Source organism: Mytilus galloprovincialis, chromosome 5, assembly GCF_965363235.1.
Source record: "Mytilus galloprovincialis chromosome 5, xbMytGall1.hap1.1, whole genome shotgun sequence".
Classification (NCBI taxonomy): domain Eukaryota; kingdom Metazoa; phylum Mollusca; class Bivalvia; order Mytilida; family Mytilidae; genus Mytilus; species Mytilus galloprovincialis.
In genome coordinates, this window is record NC_134842.1 from 51011833 (window position 1) to 51028380 (window position 16548).

The following is a 16548-nucleotide window of genomic DNA, read 5'->3' on the forward strand; positions in this document are numbered from 1 at the left end:
TTTGCTTCGCTTCTTTCGTAAAATAGTAGTAACGTACTTCAGCCGTATCTATCCTGCTTTAATTATGACACGTTGTCGTTACCGTGGTGATTGCGTCTCATTCTTCGTCCAGGGATTCCTGACTGCGGATCGATGTTAACATTCCGGTCTCCGGTAAGTCAGATTTGTGTTTCCTCCCAGACAGACTACACCCATTGCATAATGACCCCCACGGTTCTAGAAAGGATATCATTTGATAGAAGTAATAAGACTGGCACTAACACCATGTTGTGGTATACAATTTCGACGCTAAAGATTGGTAATATCTCTCTCTCTCTCTCTCTCTCTCTCTCTCTCTCTCTCTCTCTCTCTCTCTCTCTCTCTCTCTCTCTCTCTCTCTCTCTCTCTCTTATCCATCTGTTGCTGGATTTTGTCCTATTCTTTTTGAGATTCTAAATTTCACCCTTTCAATCCGCTATCCAAAAGTTGTATTTGCGTCATCGTTATCGCCCTCTTATGAACTGTATTTTTTCTTTAATGTTATCATGAATTTCATACATTTTCTTATAAGTTTATATTTCGCCTCGGGCAATTATACTGTTCGTGTCGTCATCATGTAAACATATGTTCACCGGTCTTTGTTTCGTATACAGTGTATAACCTAAACATTCGGGAAAGCAAATTCCCTGTTGTTTTTCCGTCTATCTTGTTCCGTTCAGCAGACTTTATCTCCAATTCTTCCTCCCAGAAAACATTTTCTTCAAATAGTGGTTTAGAGAATGTAACATATGTTCGAAGATTAATTACGCCCCTCAGTAATTGATTCGTATTTCCACTACAAATTAGCATAACCTACAACAAGTGTACGATACTGTTAAATTAATTGCACAATGATGAGACAAAGAATTAAACTTTCAGGACCTCTTAAAGTTTCAACTTTGGATAATTTCTATACCGTATCAATTACGGAATAATTGGCATCAGCTATCATGTACTATGTAGCAGTGTAGAAGTAAATATTTTGTTAGCATGGGGAAATTTTAAAGAAATAGACATCATAAGATATATATCAATATCATTAAAGTTGTGATATTTTTTTTTTTAATCTAGCCTGCATATATGCATTGCCACGTAATTCAATAAACTGGCTGTATACGTCTGTGCTATAAGAAAGAATTTCGTTCACATCAGTAACATGGCGTCGGTGGTGTAACGGTTAGCATGGTTGCCTTCCAAGCAGTCGATCCGGGTTCGACTCCCGGCCGACGCACGTAATTTTTGTTTGGATTTGATGGAATCAAATAGCATGTTCCTTACACGAGTTGACGAACATTCGGAAATGTAGTGTTTCTTTATTTGCGAGAGAGCTTGTTTTCATATCTTTTTGTCTAACTTAACTCCAATAGGTTAAGATACAATTTGCTATAAAACTTCAAATATATGAAGCTTTATATATTGATGGGTAATGAACTCGAATGCGATATATATCTAAGAAAATTTAAACAGGTGTAATTATGGCGTCGGTGGTGTAACGGTTAGCATGGTTGCCTTCCAAGCAGTCGATCCGGGTTCGACTCCCGGCCGACGCATGAATTTTTTATATTGAATGAAATTTATTGCCTGTAGACGTCATTTGAAAAAAAAAAATATTCTGACCATTCCGATTCATGTTGTCTCAGTGCTTCCACAACTTTTTAATAGAAGCACCCCAGTGATTTCAAATTTCGGACTACTCGGCATACCGGCATTAATTTCATCTCTTTACCAATCCAAGTTGATACAACTAAACCATTTGGACCAGTAGTGCTGAACAACTTTTGACACTAACCGTAGTAATCTTGAAACAAGTAAAACAGACAGCAAACTGTTTGAACGTTGATGCCATTTAAAATTGGCCATTCTTCAAGACAGCAAAAATAGATGTTTCCGCTGAGGATTGAACTCAGGACCTTCCGCGTGTTAAGCGGATGTGATAACCACTACACCACGGAAACCTTGGGGTTCTAAGCGTGAATTTAAGCTTAAAACCATGACGGAAATCAACGGCACAGCATTGCAGCTCAGGCATATCAACAGTTGACCTAATTGATGGTTAACTTAACTTCTGCCGGCAGACAATCGCTATTTTAACATATGTCGTCTTTCTTTTGTATTCGAAATCTCAAATTGATCCAACACGTAGTGTATACTTTAATTTTTAGTTATTCCTGTCACATAGAAACCGTTCTTAATTTTCAATCGATAGCTACAATTTGTCAATAAAAATAACATATTCTAGAGATTGGAATACTTGTTCACTGTCTTGGTACAATGTGGTATGTGATATGAAATTATTTATAATCTATTTAATTTCACTAAGCAGTGTCAGGCTCGTTGGTCTAGTGGTATGATTCTCGCTTCGGGTGCGAGAGGTCCCGGGTTCGACTCCCGGACGAGCCCTAATTTTTGGCATTGCAAAAGGATCCGCTCATTTAACATCAAATCGCGAAACTGAGGTACCAATGATGTAAGGCCACAATTTAGAGAATCACGGAAGCACAAATATACAAGCAGCGTAATATCGTTACCCATCTGGTCTTCCCGTCCTCATCAATGTCAGCCTGCAAAATGGGCTATAGACATTACTCGTGATACAACTTAAAAGGGAGTCTCCAACCATGTACAGTATATTCATTCAACTGGTCAATTTCCTACCATAGAGGTGTCATGGATACTAGAATATAAATGGTCTTGATCATGTTAATCTTTTGGGCCTCGGTGGATTTTGCTTCGCTTCTTTCGTAAAATAGTAGTAACGTACTTCAGCCGTATCTATCCTGCTTTAATTATGACACGTTGTCGTTACCGTGGTGATTGCGTCTCATTCTTCGTCCAGGGATTCCTGACTGCGGATCGATGTTAACATTCCGGTCTCCGGTAAGTCAGATTTGTGTTTCCTCCCAGACAGACTACACCCATTGCATAATGACCCCCACGGTTCTAGAAAGGATATCATTTGATAGAAGTAATAAGACTGGCACTAACACCATGTTGTGGTATACAATTTCGACGCTAAAGATTGGTAATATCTCTCTCTCTCTCTCTCTCTCTCTCTCTCTCTCTCTCTCTCTCTCTCTCTCTCTCTCTCTCTCTCTCTCTCTTATCCATCTGTTGCTGGATTTTGTCCTATTCTTTTTGAGATTCTAAATTTCACCCTTTCAATCCGCTATCCAAAAGTTGTATTTGCGTCATCGTTATCGCCCTCTTATGAACTGTATTTTTTCTTTAATGTTATCATGAATTTCATACATTTTCTTATAAGTTTATATTTCGCCTCGGGCAATTATACTGTTCGTGTCGTCATCATGTAAACATATGTTCACCGGTCTTTGTTTCGTATACAGTGTATAACCTAAACATTCGGGAAAGCAAATTCCCTGTTGTTTTTCCGTCTATCTTGTTCCGTTCAGCAGACTTTATCTCCAATTCTTCCTCCCAGAAAACATTTTCTTCAAATAGTGGTTTAGAGAATGTAACATATGTTCGAAGATTAATTACGCCCCTCAGTAATTGATTCGTATTTCCACTACAAATTAGCATAACCTACAACAAGTGTACGATACTGTTAAATTAATTGCACAATGATGAGACAAAGAATTAAACTTTCAGGACCTCTTAAAGTTTCAACTTTGGATAATTTCTATACCGTATCAATTACGGAATAATTGGCATCAGCTATCATGTACTATGTAGCAGTGTAGAAGTAAATATTTTGTTAGCATGGGGAAATTTTAAAGAAATAGACATCATAAGATATATATCAATATCATTAAAGTTGTGATATTTTTTTTTTTTAATCTAGCCTGCATATATGCATTGCCACGTAATTCAATAAACTGGCTGTATACGTCTGTGCTATAAGAAAGAATTTCGTTCACATCAGTAACATGGCGTCGGTGGTGTAACGGTTAGCATGGTTGCCTTCCTGGTATTTCAACAAGGACAAATTTTTCCAATATATGTAGGATTCTTTGGATTTCCAGAATTTATATTCATGTTTGGATGAAGAACTTACTCGTCTTAAGTAAGTATCGTTTGTTTGTTGAAAACTGTAACCTCCCTGTTTGAAAAAAGACATGTTTTAAACTGATGTTTACAACTGTGCCATCGACCTAGATATTAACCTTGAACATCAATATTGATTATGGATAAATTACCTGTTTATTTGGTGAAGTCGATAGAAAATGCATGTAACATATTTGACAATATAACATTCACTATACACGGAGATGAAAATAAAGCAAGAATATCTATAATGTTCGGACAATCTGATAGTAAACATAGTACACGAAAGTCAAAATCTATGGAACGCAGGAATAACAAAAGAATGCAAAATTATATTGAAAAAGTTACAAAAAAAGATGACAAACTAGAAGGAAATAAAAGCTTTGTTCAAGGAACCATTGAAAGTAATGATGATCCATTAATGGAGATCGAAACAGAAACTGTACGGAGCGCAGAAACGGACACTACTGTAGTAGAGAACTGTACATTTGCATTACAGGATAGTAATACGGATTTTTCAAACACTTATTCCGACAAAGTTGAAGTTGAGAAAATGAACAAAGGGATAGGAAATGCTCAATTATCAGAAATTAGTGAAAACAAGGTAATTGAAACTATACGCAAAGAGGGAAAAGACACAACAATGACAATTCAGTCTGATGAATCGGATGATGATAGTGATGATGATAGTGATGACGATAGTGAGTTAAGTGACTATGATGGTTGTCCAATACAAGTCCCAATTGACGACATTATTGTGAAAGCGGTGATTAAGACAAGTAGACTATTGCCTGATAAATTCATTGCAAAAATAAAAGGGACAGAAAAACTTGTAAAGTATGATCGGGGTCGTAACAAAGTAGGACAAGTTCGACCAAAGGATGTTGATTATGACACATATAAGCAAAACGTCGAACAAGATTTTCCAGATGTGAGGAACTATGAATTTCGTCCTGATGATACTGATGATATACTTTTTCGGATTGCTGATTGTGCAATTGCTAATGGACTTTATAAACATAGAAAATGATTTATTTTGTATATATGAAAGCGTTTTATTTTTTAATTTTGATTATTCTATGACTTGAAATAATAGTTTTATTTTCAATTTTAAAAACATGTCTTTGAGTTATTATCTTACAATGTTAAAATAAAGTTGAATGTGTGAAGGAATTGGAATCCATCCGCGTACATGCAATTTTTGTTTTTATAAAAGCATTTCTGTTTAGACTTATGGTAATGTTGTGTAAAATGTAAATGAAAATAATTATTTTTTGTTTGGAAAGAGACGATGTGTATATTCTATTTTTAATTAAAAAATTCATAAAAGAAAAAAAAATAAAGTGATAATGCGGCATTATATAAATGTATGAATATATCTGAGTGTGATATTGTAGGAAATTTGCTAAAACTGTGATATCATTGTAGGTCAATCTGTATAATAACTGTATAATGTGTAAATATGATGTCTGATTATAATAAAGATAAAAAAAAAAGCATGGTTGCCTTCCAAGCAGTCGATCCGGGTTCGACTCCCGGCCGACGCACGTAATTTTTGTTTGGATTTGATGGAATCAAATAGCATGTTCCTTACACGAGTTGACGAACATTCGGAAATGTAGTGTTTCTTTATTTGCGAGAGAGCTTGTTTTCATATCTTTTTGTCTAACTTAACTCCAATAGGTTAAGATACAATTTGCTATAAAACTTCAAATATATGAAGCTTTATATATTGATGGGTAATGAACTCGAATGCGATATATATCTAAGAAAATTTAAACAGGTGTAATTATGGCGTCGGTGGTGTAACGGTTAGCATGGTTGCCTTCCAAGCAGTCGATCCGGGTTCGACTCCCGGCCGACGCATGAATTTTTTATATTGAATGAAATTTATTGCCTGTAGACGTCATTTGAAAAAAAAAAATATTCTGACCATTCCGATTCATGTTGTCTCAGTGCTTCCACAACTTTTTAATAGAAGCACCCCAGTGATTTCAAATTTCGGACTACTCGGCATACCGGCATTAATTTCATCTCTTTACCAATCCAAGTTGATACAACTAAACCATTTGGACCAGTAGTGCTGAACAACTTTTGACACTAACTGTAGTAATCTTGAAACAAGTAAAACAGACAGCAAACTGTTTGAACGTTGATGCCATTTAAAATTGGCCATTCTTCAAGACAGCAAAAATAGATGTTTCCGCTGAGGATTGAACTCAGGACCTTCCGCGTGTTAGGCGGATGTGATAACCACTACACCACGGAAACCTTGGGGTTCTAAGCGTGAATTTAAGCTTAAAACCATGACGGAAATCAACGGCACAGCATTGCAGCTCAGGCATATCAACAGTTGACCTAATTGATGGTTAACTTAACTTCTGCCGGCAGACAATCGCTATTTTAACATATGTCGTCTTTCTTTTGTATTCGAAATCTCAAATTGATCCAACACGTAGTGTATACTTTAATTTTTAGTTATTCCTGTCACATAGAAACCGTTCTTAATTTTCAATCGATAGCTACAATTTGTCAATAAAAATAACATATTCTAGAGATTGGAATACTTGTTCACTGTCTTGGTACAATGTGGTATGTGATATGAAATTATTTATAATCTATTTAATTTCACTAAGCAGTGTCAGGCTCGTTGGTCTAGTGGTATGATTCTCGCTTCGGGTGCGAGAGGTCCCGGGTTCGACTCCCGGACGAGCCCTAATTTTTGGCATTGCAAAAGGATCCGCTCATTTAACATCAAATCGCGAAACTGAGGTACCAATGATGTAAGGCCACAATTTAGAGAATCACGGAAGCACAAATATACAAGCAGCGTAATATCGTTACCCATCTGGTCTTCCCGTCCTCATCAATGTCAGCCTGCAAAATGGGCTATAGACATTACTCGTGATACAACTTAAAAGGGAGTCTCCAACCATGTACAGTATATTCATTCAACTGGTCAATTTCCTACCATAGAGGTGTCATGGATACTAGAATATAAATGGTCTTGATCATGTTAATCTTTTGGGCCTCGGTGGATTTTGCTTCGCTTCTTTCGTAAAATAGTAGTAACGTACTTCAGCCGTATCTATCCTGCTTTAATTATGACACGTTGTCGTTACCGTGGTGATTGCGTCTCATTCTTCGTCCAGGGATTCCTGACTGCGGATCGATGTTAACATTCCGGTCTCCGGTAAGTCAGATTTGTGTTTCCTCCCAGACAGACTACACCCATTGCATAATGACCCCCACGGTTCTAGAAAGGATATCATTTGATAGAAGTAATAAGACTGGCACTAACACCATGTTGTGGTATACAATTTCGACGCTAAAGATTGGTAATATCTCTCTCTCTCTCTCTCTCTCTCTCTCTCTCTCTCTCTCTCTCTCTCTCTCTCTCTCTCTCTCCCTCTCTCTCTCTCTTATCCATCTGTTGCTGGATTTTGTCCTATTCTTTTTGAGATTCTAAATTTCACCCTTTCAATCCGCTATCCAAAAGTTGTATTTGCGTCATCGTTATCGCCCTCTTATGAACTGTATTTTTTCTTTAATGTTATCATGAATTTCATACATTTTCTTATAAGTTTATATTTCGCCTCGGGCAATTATACTGTTCGTGTCGTCATCATGTAAACATATGTTCACCGGTCTTTGTTTCGTATACAGTGTATAACCTAAACATTCGGGAAAGCAAATTCCCTGTTGTTTTTCCGTCTATCTTGTTCCGTTCAGCAGACTTTATCTCCAATTCTTCCTCCCAGAAAACATTTTCTTCAAATAGTGGTTTAGAGAATGTAACATATGTTCGAAGATTAATTACGCCCCTCAGTAATTGATTCGTATTTCCACTACAAATTAGCATAACCTACAACAAGTGTACGATACTGTTAAATTAATTGCACAATGATGAGACAAAGAATTAAACTTTCAGGACCTCTTAAAGTTTCAACTTTGGATAATTTCTATACCGTATCAATTACGGAATAATTGGCATCAGCTATCATGTACTATGTAGCAGTGTAGAAGTAAATATTTTGTTAGCATGGGGAAATTTTAAAGAAATAGACATCATAAGATATATATCAATATCATTAAAGTTGTGATATTTTTTTTTTTTAATCTAGCCTGCATATATGCATTGCCACGTAATTCAATAAACTGGCTGTATACGTCTGTGCTATAAGAAAGAATTTCGTTCACATCAGTAACATGGCGTCGGTGGTGTAACGGTTAGCATGGTTGCCTTCCAAGCAGTCGATCCGGGTTCGACTCCCGGCCGACGCACGTAATTTTTGTTTGGATTTGATGGAATCAAATAGCATGTTCCTTACACGAGTTGACGAACATTCGGAAATGTAGTGTTTCTTTATTTGCGAGAGAGCTTGTTTTCATATCTTTTTGTCTAACTTAACTCCAATAGGTTAAGATACAATTTGCTATAAAACTTCAAATATATGAAGCTTTATATATTGATGGGTAATGAACTCGAATGCGATATATATCTAAGAAAATTTAAACAGGTGTAATTATGGCGTCGGTGGTGTAACGATTAGCATGGTTGCCTTCCAAGCAGTCGATCCGGGTTCGACTCCCGGCCGACGCATGAATTTTTTATATTGAATGAAATTTATTGCCTGTAGACGTCATTTGAAAAAAAAAAATATTCTGACCATTCCGATTCATGTTGTCTCAGTGCTTCCACAACTTTTTAATAGAAGCACCCCAGTGATTTCAAATTTCGGACTACTCGGCATACCGGCATTAATTTCATCTCTTTACCAATCCAAGTTGATACAACTAAACCATTTGGACCAGTAGTGCTGAACAACTTTTGACACTAACTGTAGTAATCTTGAAACAAGTAAAACAGACAGCAAACTGTTTGAACGTTGATGCCATTTACAATTGGCCATTCTTCAAGACAGCAAAAATAGATGTTTCCGCTGAGGATTGAACTCAGGACCTTCCGCGTGTTAAGCGGATGTGATAACCACTACACCACGGAAACCTTGGGGTTCTAAGCGTGAATTTAAGCTTAAAACCATGACGGAAATCAACGGCACAGCATTGCAGCTCAGGCATATCAACAGTTGACCTAATTGATGGTTAACTTAACTTCTGCCGGCAGACAATCGCTATTTTAACATATGTCGTCTTTCTTTTGTATTCGAAATCTCAAATTGATCCAACACGTAGTGTATACTTTAATTTTTAGTTATTCCTGTCACATAGAAACCGTTCTTAATTTTCAATCGATAGCTACAATTTGTCAATAAAAATAACATATTCTAGAGATTGGAATACTTGTTCACTGTCTTGGTACAATGTGGTATGTGATATGAAATTATTTATAATCTATTTAATTTCACTAAGCAGTGTCAGGCTCGTTGGTCTAGTGGTATGATTCTCGCTTCGGGTGCGAGAGGTCCCGGGTTCGACTCCCGGACGAGCCCTAATTTTTGGCATTGCAAAAGGATCCGCTCATTTAACATCAAATCGCGAAACTGAGGTACCAATGATGTAAGGCCACAATTTAGAGAATCACGGAAGCACAAATATACAAGCAGCGTAATATCGTTACCCATCTGGTCTTCCCGTCCTCATCAATGTCAGCCTGCAAAATGGGCTATAGACATTACTCGTGATACAACTTAAAAGGGAGTCTCCAACCATGTACAGTATATTCATTCAACTGGTCAATTTCCTACCATAGAGGTGTCATGGATACTAGAATATAAATGGTCTTGATCATGTTAATCTTTTGGGCCTCGGTGGATTTTGCTTCGCTTCTTTCGTAAAATAGTAGTAACGTACTTCAGCCGTATCTATCCTGCTTTAATTATGACACGTTGTCGTTACCGTGGTGATTGCGTCTCATTCTTCGTCCAGGGATTCCTGACTGCGGATCGATGTTAACATTCCGGTCTCCGGTAAGTCAGATTTGTGTTTCCTCCCAGACAGACTACACCCATTGCATAATGACCCCCACGGTTCTAGAAAGGATATCATTTGATAGAAGTAATAAGACTGGCACTAACACCATGTTGTGGTATACAATTTCGACGCTAAAGATTGGTAATATCTCTCTCTCTCTCTCTCTCTCTCTCTCTCTCTCTCTCTCTCTCTCTCTCTCTCTCTCTCTCTCTCTCTTATCCATCTGTTGCTGGATTTTGTCCTATTCTTTTTGAGATTCTAAATTTCACCCTTTCAATCCGCTATCCAAAAGTTGTATTTGCGTCATCGTTATCGCCCTCTTATGAACTGTATTTTTTCTTTAATGTTATCATGAATTTCATACATTTTCTTATAAGTTTATATTTCGCCTCGGGCAATTATACTGTTCGTGTCGTCATCATGTAAACATATGTTCACCGGTCTTTGTTTCGTATACAGTGTATAACCTAAACATTCGGGAAAGCAAATTCCCTGTTGTTTTTCCGTCTATCTTGTTCCGTTCAGCAGACTTTATCTCCAATTCTTCCTCCCAGAAAACATTTTCTTCAAATAGTGGTTTAGAGAATGTAACATATGTTCGAAGATTAATTACGCCCCTCAGTAATTGATTCGTATTTCCACTACAAATTAGCATAACCTACAACAAGTGTACGATACTGTTAAATTAATTGCACAATGATGAGACAAAGAATTAAACTTTCAGGACCTCTTAAAGTTTCAACTTTGGATAATTTCTATACCGTATCAATTACGGAATAATTGGCATCAGCTATCATGTACTATGTAGCAGTGTAGAAGTAAATATTTTGTTAGCATGGGGAAATTTTAAAGAAATAGACATCATAAGATATATATCAATATCATTAAAGTTGTGATATTTTTTTTTTTTAATCTAGCCTGCATATATGCATTGCCACGTAATTCAATAAACTGGCTGTATACGTCTGTGCTATAAGAAAGAATTTCGTTCACATCAGTAACATGGCGTCGGTGGTGTAACGGTTAGCATGGTTGCCTTCCAAGCAGTCGATCCGGGTTCGACTCCCGGCCGACGCACGTAATTTTTGTTTGGATTTGATGGAATCAAATAGCATGTTCCTTACACGAGTTGACGAACATTCGGAAATGTAGTGTTTCTTTATTTGCGAGAGAGCTTGTTTTCATATCTTTTTGTCTAACTTAACTCCAATAGGTTAAGATACAATTTGCTATAAAACTTCAAATATATGAAGCTTTATATATTGATGGGTAATGAACTCGAATGCGATATATATCTAAGAAAATTTAAACAGGTGTAATTATGGCGTCGGTGGTGTAACGGTTAGCATGGTTGCCTTCCAAGCAGTCGATCCGGGTTCGACTCCCGGCCGACGCATGAATTTTTTATATTGAATGAAATTTATTGCCTGTAGACGTCATTTGAAAAAAAAAAATATTCTGACCATTCCGATTCATGTTGTCTCAGTGCTTCCACAACTTTTTAATAGAAGCACCCCAGTGATTTCAAATTTCGGACTACTCGGCATACCGGCATTAATTTCATCTCTTTACCAATCCAAGTTGATACAACTAAACCATTTGGACCAGTAGTGCTGAACAACTTTTGACACTAACTGTAGTAATCTTGAAACAAGTAAAACAGACAGCAAACTGTTTGAACGTTGATGCCATTTAAAATTGGCCATTCTTCAAGACAGCAAAAATAGATGTTTCCGCTGAGGATTGAACTCAGGACCTTCCGCGTGTTAAGCGGATGTGATAACCACTACACCACGGAAACCTTGGGGTTCTAAGCGTGAATTTAAGCTTAAAACCATGACGGAAATCAACGGCACAGCATTGCAGCTCAGGCATATCAACAGCTGACCTAATTGATGGTTAACTTAACTTCTGCCGGCAGACAATCGCTATTTTAACATATGTCGTCTTTCTTTTGTATTCGAAATCTCAAATTGATCCAACACGTAGTGTATACTTTAATTTTTAGTTATTCCTGTCACATAGAAACCGTTCTTAATTTTCAATCGATAGCTACAATTTGTCAATAAAAATAACATATTCTAGAGATTGGAATACTTGTTCACTGTCTTGGTACAATGTGGTATGTGATATGAAATTATTTATAATCTATTTAATTTCACTAAGCAGTGTCAGGCTCGTTGGTCTAGTGGTATGATTCTCGCTTCGGGTGCGAGAGGTCCCGGGTTCGACTCCCGGACGAGCCCTAATTTTTGGCATTGCAAAAGGATCCGCTCATTTAACATCAAATCGCGAAACTGAGGTACCAATGATGTAAGGCCACAATTTAGAGAATCACGGAAGCACAAATATACAAGCAGCGTAATATCGTTACCCATCTGGTCTTCCCGTCCTCATCAATGTCAGCCTGCAAAATGGGCTATAGACATTACTCGTGATACAACTTAAAAGGGAGTCTCCAACCATGTACAGTATATTCATTCAACTGGTCAATTTCCTACCATAGAGGTGTCATGGATACTAGAATATAAATGGTCTTGATCATGTTAATCTTTTGGGCCTCGGTGGATTTTGCTTCGCTTCTTTCGTAAAATAGTAGTAACGTACTTCAGCCGTATCTATCCTGCTTTAATTATGACACGTTGTCGTTACCGTGGTGATTGCGTCTCATTCTTCGTCCAGGGATTCCTGACTGCGGATCGATGTTAACATTCCGGTCTCCGGTAAGTCAGATTTGTGTTTCCTCCCAGACAGACTACACCCATTGCATAATGACCCCCACGGTTCTAGAAAGGATATCATTTGATAGAAGTAATAAGACTGGCACTAACACCATGTTGTGGTATACAATTTCGACGCTAAAGATTGGTAATATCTCTCTCTCTCTCTCTCTCTCTCTCTCTCTCTCTCTCTCTCTCTCTCTCTCTCTCTCTCTCTCTCTCTCTCTCTCTCTTATCCATCTGTTGCTGGATTTTGTCCTATTCTTTTTGAGATTCTAAATTTCACCCTTTCAATCCGCTATCCAAAAGTTGTATTTGCGTCATCGTTATCGCCCTCTTATGAACTGTATTTTTTCTTTAATGTTATCATGAATTTCATACATTTTCTTATAAGTTTATATTTCGCCTCGGGCAATTATACTGTTCGTGTCGTCATCATGTAAACATATGTTCACCGGTCTTTGTTTCGTATACAGTGTATAACCTAAACATTCGGGAAAGCAAATTCCCTGTTGTTTTTCCGTCTATCTTGTTCCGTTCAGCAGACTTTATCTCCAATTCTTCCTCCCAGAAAACATTTTCTTCAAATAGTGGTTTAGAGAATGTAACATATTTTCGAAGATTAATTACGCCCCTCAGTAATTGATTCGTATTTCCACTACAAATTAGCATAACCTACAACAAGTGTACGATACTGTTAAATTAATTGCACAATGATGAGACAAAGAATTAAACTTTCAGGACCTCTTAAAGTTTCAACTTTGGATAATTTCTATACCGTATCAATTACGGAATAATTGGCATCAGCTATCATGTACTATGTAGCAGTGTAGAAGTAAATATTTTGTTAGCATGGGGAAATTTTAAAGAAATAGACATCATAAGATATATATCAATATCATTAAAGTTGTGATATTTTTTTTTTTAATCTAGCCTGCATATATGCATTGCCACGTAATTCAATAAACTGGCTGTATACGTCTGTGCTATAAGAAAGAATTTCGTTCACATCAGTAACATGGCGTCGGTGGTGTAACGGTTAGCATGGTTGCCTTTGATGTAATTTTCTGCCCCTGTTATTGGGTTACTATTTCTAGTGGATTTGGATTTAACCAGCCGGAATAAGTAAATGTGACTATCTAACAGTAATGTAAGTTGAAATACTGACATTTTTGAGAATTATACTGTGCGTATTTGTTATTTTGTGAACTTTACTTTTTGCTGTGAAACGTTGAGGTACTTTAAAGGGAAATCATTATGGAAAAATTACCAAAGCCCTTAGTTGCGTTAATTAACAGTGTTATAGATGATTATGAACAATTAACATGGAATTCCAATTACCTTGGTGACAAAATGAGAATTTCATTGGTTTGGACAAGGGGTGATGCACTACATGTAAATAGAGGAATCAAGCATAAGTCCAGATCTAATAGAGACAGAGACAATAAAAGAATGAAAACATTGAAAGAAAGAATAAACAATACAGAAGACGACGTTAATAAGACACTTAACATTAATATCGATAATTCAGAAGTGGAAATGGAATCGGGTGATGATATGCTACACGATGAAACGATAGATCTCCCATCAGTAGCCCCAGCAGAAAAGGTAAACATTACACCTGTAGTGAAAGTTGTTCAGCCGGTTTGTGCATCGATAGACAAAACAATCAATTTAAAGAACAATGTATTAACGGAAAGTATAGTGTGTCAGGGTTCGCGAACTGAACGGAATTTACACACGGATGTTAAAGAAAAAGAAAATAAAGAAATAGACAAAATAAAAACTATCGCTCCGAAGTTAATAATTACAGGGAAGAGTCCGTGTACAGATAGTCATTTTCAGAAAATTGTATACAGCCAACGATCAGACGGAAGTTGTTTGATAGGAAAATTAAAAAAGAAAGAAATGGTAGTTATATGGACATTAGGGAAGCGCGGTGAATTTCGTCATGTAAATTTAGAAACTGACAAAATCGAATATGAAAACGCAATGTCTTCCGTCTACAAATTTAGAGACATTAGAAAATCGGACAATGATGAAATTAAGTGTTATGTTCGTGCTATTCCAAGAATTGAAAGATATGCAGAGATGCACAGACTTTGTTTGTGGTGTTTTGATGAATAAACTGTTATTAGGGAGGGGGATATTTGATGTTGAATATGTTAAATAATTCTAAAATAATTTTTGTGGTGTATCAAAATTCTGGTCTGGAAACCAACCGTTTTTTTTTAAAACAACCAACATTAATTAAATAGATCATTTGCGTATTTTTTAACATTTCCGATTGTTTTTCTCCTTGTAATAGGTGAACTGTTTTGTTTTTATTATTTTATTTAAAATTGAGAAAAAGTACAAAAAAAAAAGAGAGTAGAAGATTAAAGTATAAGCAAGTTACCAGAGAGTCATTTCAGGGTGAAATAAAATAAGAAAATATATATATTGTATAATACTTAGAATATTTTCCATTTCAGAGAAAGGACAATAAATATTTACAATGTTTTCATTTATGTGTAATTGTAATTGTGAACTGTGATATGTATATATAGATTGTGAATATAATAAAGATAAAAAAAAAAAAAAAAGCATGGTTGCCTTCCAAGCAGTCGATCCGGGTTCGACTCCCGGCCGACGCACGTAATTTTTGTTTGGATTTGATGGAATCAAATAGCATGTTCCTTACACGAGTTGACGAACATTCGGAAATGTAGTGTTTCTTTATTTGCGAGAGAGCTTGTTTTCATATCTTTTTGTCTAACTTAACTCCAATAGGTTAAGATACAATTTGCTATAAAACTTCAAATATATGAAGCTTTATATATTGATGGGTAATGAACTCGAATGCGATATATATCTAAGAAAATTTAAACAGGTGTAATTATGGCGTCGGTGGTGTAACGGTTAGCATGGTTGCCTTCCAAGCAGTCGATCCGGGTTCGACTCCCGGCCGACGCATGAATTTTTTATATTGAATGAAATTTATTGCCTGTAGACGTCATTTGAAAAAAAAAAATATTCTGACCATTCCGATTCATGTTGTCTCAGTGCTTCCACAACTTTTTAATAGAAGCACCCCAGTGATTTCAAATTTCGGACTACTCGGCATACCGGCATTAATTTCATCTCTTTACCAATCCAAGTTGATACAACTAAACCATTTGGACCAGTAGTGCTGAACAACTTTTGACACTAACTGTAGTAATCTTGAAACAAGTAAAACAGACAGCAAACTGTTTGAACGTTGATGCCATTTAAAATTGGCCATTCTTCAAGACAGCAAAAATAGATGTTTCCGCTGAGGATTGAACTCAGGACCTTCCGCGTGTTAAGCGGATGTGATAACCACTACACCACGGAAACCTTGGGGTTCTAAGCGTGAATTTAAGCTTAAAACCATGACGGAAATCAACGGCACAGCATTGCAGCTCAGGCATATCAACAGCTGACCTAATTGATGGTTAACTTAACTTCTGCCGGCAGACAATCGCTATTTTAACATATGTCGTCTTTCTTTTGTATTCGAAATCTCAAATTGATCCAACACGTAGTGTATACTTTAATTTTTAGTTATTCCTGTCACATAGAAACCGTTCTTAATTTTCAATCGATAGCTACAATTTGTCAATAAAAATAACATATTCTAGAGATTGGAATACTTGTTCACTGTCTTGGTACAATGTGGTATGTGATATGAAATTATTTATAATCTATTTAATTTCACTAAGCAGTGTCAGGCTCGTTGGTCTAGTGGTATGATTCTCGCTTCGGGTGCGAGAGGTCCCGGGTTCGACTCCCGGACGAGCCCTAATTTTTGGCATTGCAAAAGGATCCGCTCATTTAACATCAAATCGCGAAACTGAGGTACCAATGA

General features: G+C 36.7%; 1 long non-coding RNA gene and 18 other non-coding genes across 19 annotated transcripts in view; 14 read left to right on the forward strand and 5 right to left on the reverse strand.

Annotated features, from left to right (window-relative positions):
- Positions 1-16548, forward strand: part of LOC143075996 (uncharacterized) — a 284414-nt gene that overhangs the window by 153690 nt on the left and 114176 nt on the right. The gene's annotated exons all lie outside the window — the stretch shown is intronic.
- On the forward strand, positions 1178-1249 carry Trnag-ucc (transfer RNA glycine (anticodon UCC)). The gene has a single exon. It is a non-coding gene; the product is annotated as a tRNA-Gly (tRNA).
- Positions 1497-1568, forward strand: Trnag-ucc (transfer RNA glycine (anticodon UCC)). Its single transcript has one exon. It is a non-coding gene; the product is annotated as a tRNA-Gly (tRNA).
- On the reverse strand, positions 1901-1973 carry Trnav-aac (transfer RNA valine (anticodon AAC)). The gene has a single exon. It is a non-coding gene; the product is annotated as a tRNA-Val (tRNA).
- On the forward strand, positions 2347-2418 carry Trnap-cgg (transfer RNA proline (anticodon CGG)). The gene has a single exon. It is a non-coding gene; the product is annotated as a tRNA-Pro (tRNA).
- Trnag-ucc (transfer RNA glycine (anticodon UCC)) lies at positions 5818-5889 on the forward strand. The gene has a single exon. It is a non-coding gene; the product is annotated as a tRNA-Gly (tRNA).
- Positions 6222-6294, reverse strand: Trnav-aac (transfer RNA valine (anticodon AAC)). Its single transcript has one exon. It is a non-coding gene; the product is annotated as a tRNA-Val (tRNA).
- Positions 6668-6739, forward strand: Trnap-cgg (transfer RNA proline (anticodon CGG)). The gene has a single exon. It is a non-coding gene; the product is annotated as a tRNA-Pro (tRNA).
- Trnag-ucc (transfer RNA glycine (anticodon UCC)) lies at positions 8236-8307 on the forward strand. Its single transcript has one exon. It is a non-coding gene; the product is annotated as a tRNA-Gly (tRNA).
- On the forward strand, positions 8555-8626 carry Trnag-ucc (transfer RNA glycine (anticodon UCC)). Its single transcript has one exon. It is a non-coding gene; the product is annotated as a tRNA-Gly (tRNA).
- On the reverse strand, positions 8959-9031 carry Trnav-aac (transfer RNA valine (anticodon AAC)). The gene has a single exon. It is a non-coding gene; the product is annotated as a tRNA-Val (tRNA).
- Trnap-cgg (transfer RNA proline (anticodon CGG)) lies at positions 9405-9476 on the forward strand. The gene has a single exon. It is a non-coding gene; the product is annotated as a tRNA-Pro (tRNA).
- Positions 10963-11034, forward strand: Trnag-ucc (transfer RNA glycine (anticodon UCC)). Its single transcript has one exon. It is a non-coding gene; the product is annotated as a tRNA-Gly (tRNA).
- On the forward strand, positions 11282-11353 carry Trnag-ucc (transfer RNA glycine (anticodon UCC)). The gene has a single exon. It is a non-coding gene; the product is annotated as a tRNA-Gly (tRNA).
- On the reverse strand, positions 11686-11758 carry Trnav-aac (transfer RNA valine (anticodon AAC)). The gene has a single exon. It is a non-coding gene; the product is annotated as a tRNA-Val (tRNA).
- Positions 12132-12203, forward strand: Trnap-cgg (transfer RNA proline (anticodon CGG)). The gene has a single exon. It is a non-coding gene; the product is annotated as a tRNA-Pro (tRNA).
- Trnag-ucc (transfer RNA glycine (anticodon UCC)) lies at positions 15561-15632 on the forward strand. Its single transcript has one exon. It is a non-coding gene; the product is annotated as a tRNA-Gly (tRNA).
- Positions 15965-16037, reverse strand: Trnav-aac (transfer RNA valine (anticodon AAC)). The gene has a single exon. It is a non-coding gene; the product is annotated as a tRNA-Val (tRNA).
- Trnap-cgg (transfer RNA proline (anticodon CGG)) lies at positions 16411-16482 on the forward strand. The gene has a single exon. It is a non-coding gene; the product is annotated as a tRNA-Pro (tRNA).